The sequence below is a fragment of the Protopterus annectens genome, chromosome 6.part1, assembly GCF_019279795.1.
Source record: "Protopterus annectens isolate FY-2018-M chromosome 6.part1, PAN1.0, whole genome shotgun sequence".
Lineage (NCBI taxonomy): Eukaryota > Metazoa > Chordata > Ceratodontiformes > Protopteridae > Protopterus > Protopterus annectens.
This window is the reverse complement of record NC_056738.1, coordinates 55,118,727-55,129,207: the sequence shown is the minus strand read 5'-3', so window position 1 is coordinate 55,129,207 and position 10,481 is coordinate 55,118,727.

The following is a 10,481-nucleotide window of genomic DNA, read 5'->3' as shown; positions in this document are numbered from 1 at the left end:
GCTGTGGCGTTCTGCCTTTATACATCCTCTCCACAAAGGCGGTAAAAACAATAATACCTCAAACTTTCGCCCCATAGCCATCCTGTCCCCAATATCAAAAATCCTGGGGAAATGCATTCAAATTCAGTTAATGCCCTTCCTTATCAATAACCAACTCATCTCCCACACTCAACATGGTTTCTGCCCTGGCCATAGCACTATAACTGCTCTACTCTCTTTCCTAGATACAGTCATCCATGCCCGCGATACTGGTAAAATAGTTTCAACAGTTCTACTAGACCTCTCAAAGGCTTTCAACACTGTCTGCCATACTCATCTCCTTATCCACCTTGCTAACCTCAACCTCTCTCACAATACACTATCTTGGTTCTATAGTTACCTATCCAATAGATCTCAAGCTGTAAAATGGAGGAAAGGTACCTCTATCTTCCTTCCAACCCCCACTGGTGTTCCCCAAGGTTCCATTCTTGGCCCTATGCTATTCAACATCTTTATCAATGATTTTCACTCTGCTATCCCTAATACTAAAATTGTACAATACGCCGACGACTCCACTTTAATCTGTTGTGCCACCAACCTCCCAGAACTTCTATCATGCACACAAACAGCTTTCTCCACCACTGAGAAGTGGATGCTCCAAAACCACCTTTTTCTAAATGCTAACAAATCCAAAATACTTCTCTTCCCCCCCTCAAAATCCTCCCCTCTCGACAAAAACTCATTCCAAATTAGAAGCCATAGTAATTCAACTATTGAAATTGTTCCCTATGCCAAACTACTTGGGGTCACTATTGATGAAAACCTAAAATTTGACACCCATATTCAACTCAATATCAAGAAGACACATCAAAAACTTGGCCTGCTATATATAAACATTCACTATCTCTCTCCTTCTAGACAAACACTCGCCACTATCTGTCTTCTTCCCTCACTACTGTATGGCGCCCCTCTATTAACTAATTTATCTGCCTCCCTTTCCTCAAAAATGGAAATTTGTTATAATAAAATTTCTAAATTCGCCATCAAAGCCAAACACACCTCCCACCATTGCTCTGCCCTCTACTCACTAAACTGGCTAGAACTCCCCAACCTTCTAGACTACCTACAACTTAACACTGCCCATAGGCTATTATTTAACCCCTCCAAATGTCCTGCACTATCCAACATCCTACAACTTTACACCCCTAACAGGCCACTTAGATCTGCTTACGTAAATCTACTCAGTGTCCACACACCAAAGCGACCAGCCGGCCAACTCCTCCTATCCTTTTCCTTAGCCAAAAAATGGAATTCTCTACCTCCATCTTTACGAATGACTGAAAACCCTAACAACTTCAAAACCCTACTCCATTCCCACTTATTCTCTAATAGGAAGTGCAACTGCACTTTCCCCACCTAGCCTTCTACTCTCAACACTAATTGTATATCCATACTACTCTTTCTTCCTACACTTTGTTCCATGATTCTACTTATTTCTTTCTTCTGCCTTTTGTATATATTGTAAATGCTGTAAATAGTCTGCACTCCCTTTTTCCCCCTCCCTACAATTTACACTTGGTGTTCCACTCTGCCCCAACAAAACTCAAATTCTATATAACCTTATTAACCATTCATGTTAATCTATGACCCATATGCCATGTTATCATTGTACCCCATACTGTCTCTGGTCTTCCACTCTGCCCTAACAAGACTCAAATTCTAAATATCCTTATTAACCAACCATGTTAATATATGACTCATATGCTGTGTAACCATTGTACCTCATAACTGTCTCTGTATGACAATTTTACCTGTATTCATAAAACCTATTGTTTTCTGTTCTATCTTAATGTACCCATATGTTTGAATCTTAAATTTAATTTTACCTGTTTTTTATCTTTACTAAGTAATGTGGAGCTTTTCTCCCCGGGCCTCCACTGAAAACGGGCTCCTGAGCCCAGTGGACCGCCCCGGTTATCAAACTGAAATAAATAAATAAATAAATAAATAATAAATGCCAAGAAATGTGTAATCATATCCTCCAGTAAGAATGCGCACCTTTGTAACTACAACATTGACAACACTCTTAAGAAAACTGATCTTTTAGTTATATATTTAGGAATCTGTGTTGTCAGTGGACTATTCTTGAATCACCACCTATCCACTACTGTATAAGGAAGTGCTGTTTCATTACACAGCTTATAATGAAGGGTGTTCCATCCAAATCCTTGGACACAATGTTAATCTCTTCATTCATTAAGCCAATCATCGAGTAAAATGGCTCTTTTGATATGCACCTTTTCAAACACTTGTCACAGCTGGAATGACCACAACACATCATCTTTTAAAAAAATAAGGGTCTGAATTATAAAGACTAAGCAGTCCATCTCCAAGACTTGTCTCTCTTGTAAGCTTCATACTGGCTGCTGAGATGCAACTTTAGCCTCATGTACAGAACCTCAACTGACCCTGTTTTGTTAGACCTACTACACATTCGGAAGTTCAATGGAATCCAAAACACCTGCTCAAGGAACCTTAATCTCTTTTGCAAAATTAACAGAACATGCTATAGGGACAGGTATGTATCACATAGAATACCACTTTTATGGAAATGGCTTTCCCTGCACATAAAGCAGAGTAATTCTATCACGTTACTGTAGTCAAATATATCTTGGATGAATGAATAGTTAACTGCACATTCACCCATGGTTTAGCACCAATGGATCTCATGGGTAGGGAAAGCATGTAATCACCCAGCATATACATGAGCAGCCCCTCTTTGGAGATTCATATTGCAAAGTATAAGGGCTAATAATTACTTTGAGAATGTAGCGCTAGGCTTCTTTAGATCCTTACATATCAATAGCCCAGTAAGGGCTGATAACCATTTGAAAGCCTATCTTCTGTAGACTTATTATGGATCATATCCACAGTGCTGAACTATTGGAACATACATATTCCCATTCATATTCAGTACTATAAATGTTTGTAGAGTGCTGTTAAAAAGTACTAATGCGGTAAGCAGCTTGACATACTGCCGTACTGCAGGCAGCGTAAGGTGTTCATGAGCTGCTGCGTCATTCATCACTAAAATGATCGGTACCTCAAGGCTCCACTTTCTGTAATAGATCTATCAAAAGCATCTGATACACTTTCACACCCCATGCCACTAGTTAGACTAAAGAAAGTGGACTTGAGCAACAATGCAGTCAATTGGCTCAATTCAGCACTAAAACACAATGTATATACTGGCCGAAGAACTGTTAATTCCTCACAAGTTAGAGTAAGTGCACCACAAGGTTCAGTGCTATGACCTTTAGTCTTCAATACACTCTTAGATAAAATACATACAGCCTTAGACAACACACATATCTAATCTAGTATGCAGATGAATACTAATATGCAAACCTCTTCAATCAAACAACTCCAGGTTACTGCAGAAAAATCCTTCACAAACACTGAAAACTGCACTGAGAAATCCAAACTACTTTAAAATTTAGCAAAACTAAGCTAATGCTTACATTTCCAACTCATTAATCAGATTATTGTGACTTAACATTGACATCTATCAATAATGCTAGAATCAACACTAGAATCAAGCTAGTACATAGTACAAAACTACAGGAAGTAATTACTGACCACAATATAAGATTTGATCAATTCATCCAAGACATACTTAAAAAAAAGTCTGTAACAGTTAATCCTTCCATAGCAAGAATGAGTGCAATTTCATAACTCTTGACAACTGCAGAGTGCCTAACTTGACAGCTTTCACCTAAGCTAAAATTCTTTTGAGAATGCAGTTTTTCAGTCTAACTGTAAACAACTATACATAATCCAAAAACTAGAAAAGTTGTTACTCTATTTTGGAGATAGTTAAAGAATTATGGTGTAAATGCATATTTAATTGATGAATAAATGTAAATATCTACAAAGTAGTGCACATTAGACATAAACTATCAGTGCAGATTTTTTCCAGCATTGTGTATGCTTTCATTTGGTACCAAATAAACACAGTCTGGTTCAACTTATTAATATGATTATTAACAAAGGGCATACTGTTTCATATTTGTAGGAAATAACTCACATTTTTTCTAGTATTAGGTCTGAGAGCCATTGCTGACCTCAATGATGACTGGGAATGTAAAATTCCACAATGGGTCAGTTGGATAATTCCTAAGCTATTTACAGAAATATGATATTTATGCATACATGCCTATTTACTACTAAGCAAATATAAATGGACAGAGAGCAGGTATCAGTGACCACTTCTGCACCATTATGTAAACTGTCATTTAAAACACTGACATATCACAACTAGTCTATCGGGTCTACTACAGATGATCAAACTTTTAAAAGGTTGACTTTCATATGGCAGAGACCATATGATAAAACTTTTAAATGTTCTAACCCCTGATAAAAAAGGGAAAAAAAAGCAAACCAATTATCCTGAACATTTTTAGCTGTAGGTCAAGCCCCCCTGCACCCACCACACCCCATGCTATTTAAATATACCAACTTCAAGATCACACTACAGTGAGGAAAAGGGAAATCTTCCCGTTATGCGCTGTATGGAGTTCTTCATTCAGAATGTTCAAACTTTTAAAGTTTGATCATACGGTCTCAGCCATATGAAAGTCAAACTTTTAAAAGTTCGATCATCTGTAGGGGACCCGTTAAAAGACATGGGTTATTATTCGGCACCTTCATTCATCTTTCAGTTGAGAAAAATACAGCAGTTTTAAAAAAGACAAACAAAAAAAACTAAAAAAGCTGCAGCTACTAAATAGGGAGACGCAGTCATAACTGAGACCTATAAATCACAACATTATCTTCTCAAAAAGAGAGAAAACACCTACCTTTCCTAATGTAACACAAATAGAGAAAATATGAAATGCACCATCATACCTCTCAGTTCATTGCTCAAGATTTCCAAGCAAAGCAAAAATAATTGGGAAGAAAGGCCCAATATCAGGGTTTTTTAATATTATTCCAATTCACTTAAAATGTTAGTAGAATAAAAGGGTTTGCAGTAACGTGCATTTTTAGAACAACAAAAAGATGAAGCGCTAACATCTTGCATTATTGACAGGCTATTATTCTCACCAATTTACCTGAAAGTCAAAAGGTTTATGATCAAGAAAGCAAGAAAAAAATGAGTCACAAACTCAGGAACATTCTATAATCACAGGGGCAGCTGAGAGGTATGCACTGCTGTTATCAGTCTACTAGCTCATTTTACTTCTATTTCCAGGGTGCAGAACACTGCCTTACATAATGGGAACAAATGCACAATAAGTGGTACACTGCCTTTCATAACGTGGAACAAATGGAGAAAGCGAGGAACCTGTAGTCATTTTAAAGCCCTGTATATGTCAGTCATACATCCCCATATTGTGGGAAGCTTCCTCAGAAAGCAGAAGAAATACAAAAATGAAGAAACACTAACAGCTGAGGTTCATTACAAATAATTTACATTTCTCACTTCATGTAAGAATCAGTTAGCATGTCCAGTACATGCAAATAAATGGAACGTGCAGCAAAATACGTGTACTCATTGTGTCTGTCAATAGCTTTGGCTGATCATGGTTCCTGCCGTTGCTGAAATGTCACTTGCTGCTCCTGCACCTCTAACATTCCATGAATCTCTACTGAAAGGAAAGTTGTATAGGAAGCAGTCCCACTTTTATCACAGACAGAAAGAAAAATCCTAGAAACCGAAAGCAATCAGGCAGGCATGTTACAAAGATAGACAGATGTTTGACAAACCAATTGTTTTCTGTATCATGATGTCAGACATCTGTCTATCAAGGAATATATTATGGGGGGGGGAGTACATATAGCACAGCATCTGTGAATGTGCCATGCTCTGAGTGCAGCAAGATTCAACATGGTGTCATGTGATGACTATAGTGTGTGTGCTTCTATGTAGACAGCAGTACAACTGAAACAGAGATGAATTACTTTAAAATTTCAAATAGAAACACAACTTTTTCTTCTGACATATTGTACATGTGGACAAATGGGAAACGGACTGACCACATTTGTGTATGTATACATGTTTGCCACACAGTAAACAATGTGCTTAAAGTAGTAAGTGCACTATGGAGCTTTAGGCATGGAACAGAGAATGACTTAGTGGGAGCCATGCTGTAGGTGCTGATCGAGGAGTTACTTAGGTAGCGCCGTAGGTGAGAGTAAGTAAGACAACAATTGACACCTCTCTACTCACCTTTCTAAACAGCACCTGTATGCAAGACTATAGCTCACATCTATCTACTTAACCTTTCCTAACACCACAGGTATGTAAGACCATGGTTCACATCTACTTACTCACCTTTCATAACAGCACATGTATTTTAATGCTTATAATTGTGTTATACAGCTAATCTGCTACATTTTGCATGGTTATAAAGTTTTTTACTGTTTCACTGCAATTGTGTACTGCTTTATACTGGTTTAACTTTTTTTTTTCATTGCTGGATAGTGTTTCATTACTGTAATTTTATTTTTACTGAATTACTTAACTCTAAACTGCTTTTTCATACTGAGAGTTGTATTTTCTGTTTGTGAGAGCTCTATCTGTGCTTTTCTGTGCATTTTATGTGAGATTTCTGTGTTATGGTCAGGTAACATAGTCTGGATAGAGGCCTGCTGTTTGTTTGTTCTGATTTTCTGCCAAGGAGTGTATCATATAACTGATTTGTTTGCAGTTAAAATCATTCTCCATGCTCCTTTATCTATTTTAAACTTTAATTTAGTGGCTCGCTGCTGTTTTTCTGCTGTGATAAACATTTCTGTAGTGTTTTCTAACTAAAATAGTGTAGCTAGTAGCTGTAATATTGTTCATTACTGTAATTGCATTTTTACTGAATTACTAAACTGTAAACTGTTTCTTTCTTCATAATGAGAGTTGTATTTTCTGTTTGTGGGTGCTCTATCTTAGCTTTTCTGTGCATTTATTGTGAGGTTTCTGTGTTCAGGTCAGGTAGCATAGTCTGGATAGAGGCCTGCTGTTATCCAGACCTGGTTATTTTGTTTGTTGAGTTTCCTGTGTTTCTGGCAACCATCTTCTGCTTGTCTTCTCTGTTATTGAGAGTAACAGGGTTGCCTGACCTTCTCTAGCATGAGTGATTGGTTGAAAGAGCAGGGGCTAACAGGACTGGGTAATACTTTGTGGGTTTGCAGTTGCCCACCCCTACTTGATCTGGGACACTCCTCCCAGTCTAGTGTCATTAGCTCGTTCTACCTAATACAGAGAGAACATTTGAAAAGGCCAACCCACTTAGGTTTTTAACCTTGAATTATCTTCTACATACAATAATTTCACTTCCTACATCTGAATGTTGCTTTTCTCTTAGATTTCACTCTCTTACCACCATCCTTATAAGTTAGTATATCTTTGTTTTGTTTTTTTTTATATCAGTTTATTTTATGATTTTATTTATAGATGTGTATTTTTCATGTAATTGATATGTAATTTTTGTGAAATGCATCCAAATTAGGATGATATATGCTCAGTAGTTGTAAAGGAATGTGATTTATATATTAAATATCCAAAGGAGCAGGATAATGGTGACATCTAGCGGCCATTTTGGAAATTATGTTTATTTGATGTAAGATGGCTCAATGGGCTCATAGCTATGCATTTATTTATATAATAAAGGGTTTCAACATCAAATCTATTATGAGCTAATATGTTTTAGTATACATATATATATATATATATATATATATATATATATATATATATATGTTAAAAAGTTTTCTTAATACAAGTTGATATAGGTATTTAATTTGTATTTAAATGTATTGCCTTTTAAATGTAATGAGGTGGATAGTGATTGGTGTAAATGGATGATGATGTAGGTATATAAATCATGTAGTTTGAATTTGATATACATCTAATGAAGTGTCCAGGTAGGACACTTCAAACATTAAATGCTTTTACTCCCTAGTGGTCGTGGTGTGTTCTCTCTGTATTGTTATACTGGCTTTTGGATTTGGTCATTCTCTGACCATTGTGTGCTGACACTGAATTTTCTTAGTAGCCATAACTTCTGCCAGAAGGATTTCAGAAATTCAAGTTTTGTCTTGTAAACCACCATATATGATTTTTCACAATGATAGGGACGAGCAAAGAACCAACCCCTCTTTTCTACCAAAGGTGGTTTCAGAAGTCAATCTCAATCAAAGTATTAACCTACCAGTTTTCTTCCTGAAATTTACTAATAAAGATGAACATTGCTTCCATGTATTAGATGTTCAAAGACAATTATGGTTTTTATTTTCACAGAAGAAAAGATATCAGAAAATCTGATCAATTATTTATCTCTTACTCAAATACAAAACTAGAAAAACCGATGAGCAAAGTGACATTGTCTAGATGGCTAATAAATTGCATTTCTTTCATCTATAAAATTGGGGATTGCTTTATCAAAACCTTTGAAAGCACATTCAACTAGATCTGTAGCGACTTCAGCTGTCTTCCATTCTAGAGCCTCCATGGATGATAATTGTGCAGCAGTAACTCGGGCTACTCCACATACTTTCATTACTCATTACAAACTGGATCTGATCTCCAGGGGAAGAGCATCATTCAGTTCAGTGGTGCTCAGGGACATCCTTCCTTGAGTCCCCCAGGGTCTAAGGTAGCTTGGAACTCAGTCCCACAGGTAGAGGATAGAAAGAAAATTGACAACATCAGATAAAGAAGTTATGTACTTACCATAACATTCCATCTGTGTTGTCCATTTTCATTCTTTCTCAGTCCCCTCCCTCCAACCCCCATACCCTTGGATGTCTAGAGGAACGGGTGACTAACGCATCATTACCCTTGATATATAGTATATAATTGTGGTTTCAGATATAGTCTCACTGAATGTCTTACAACTAATATTTCCTTCAGTTCTATCAGCAAACTTGATCTGAGGTAACTGGGATAGGTGCATTATGGGTAAGGGATAAGCTCAAAAGTTTTTGATTACCACGAGCTATGATAGAGGCCAAATCGGTTCCGATGATAGGAACCATACCTACAGGTTGAGGAAGAATAACAATGGACAACACAGATGGAATATTATGGTAAGTACATAACTTCTTTTTATTTAATAATGACTGTTATAATAACTGAAGAGAAGCTTTACAAACTAAATTGTCATCTCAGTATGACCTTTGCTATACTGTGCTTGGAGGCAGATTGTTGATACAAGTATTACTAAGGTTACATTTATTTATTTAATGTTCATTGACTTGGAAGGTGGGCTGATCCATGTGGATTCTTATTCACTCTGGGTGTATATCAAGCTACAGAAAAGCTACAGAAAATTATAAACTTTTTATGTATACATTGCAGGAGTATGGTAGCTGACATCAAAGTTCATTTCATCCGAATTTATTTGTGTGAATTGTATATAAATGTATATAAATGTCCATGTATGCGGTTTTTACCTCTCCGTGCCTTTACTTATTATCATGTCAGCAGTCATGGTAGGTTGTGGATGGTTTATCTCATTTCCCATAAATGGACTTTCTCTGAAATAGGTTTGATTTCACAATGAGTTACTTAACTCCCAGTCCGCACTACTTACTGTTGTCGGGGATTTGTCCTGTCGGCAAAGTCGCCTCGGTGCTGTGGTCTTTGTTTACCTGTGCTTTTGTCCATCTGACATGGACCCATATATATATATATATATATATATATATATATATATATATATATATATATATATATATATATATATATATATGAATACATATACCCTGTACTGCTGCTAACATTATTATTTATGAATATGTGTACCGTATATAGTTTCTAACATTATAATGCAATAATCCATTCACCGAGATAACATTTGCTATGTTTCTACAGTGCTTACAACAAGTTATTACTTCAGCTTGTGAAGCATACTAGTACAGCTGTATTTAATTATGGTATGTAATTGCAGCATTCTTGTTCTTGGCTTATAGTAGTACAGTAAAGCCATATCCCTGGTCAGAAAGATAATGCCCTTACTGTGATCAAGGCAACCAAAATGTGATTATCAGGTCATGTGCCTGTAGGAGATTGTAGGGGACAGTGAAGGAAGTTTGAAGTTATGCCCACTTACCCTTCCCAGGAGGGATGGGCAGGGGTGATGTGATGGTAGTAAAGCAGGTGGGACAGTGGGGTACTTTCTGTCTTATTCAAGAAGGAGCCACTCCTAGTAACCATGTCTCACTGCTCCTGTCAACCTCCAGTAGTAATGTCTGTACATGGGGTGGGCCCTAGAAATTTAACTCTGAGTGGCCTGACCACCATAGCCACTGTTCAGGTCTTTCTAGAGCCTTTAGTTCACCACTGTCTTTCGGCTGTCAACCTCCCCAGCAGTGTTAAAACCAGACCTGGTGTAGTCATGCAATATACCACATTGCCTGGGAGTCATAGAGCTCTTAAATAAATAAATAAATAATAAAACTTAGAAGGAAAAAAATAACAAAAAATGTATATAGTCAAAAAACAA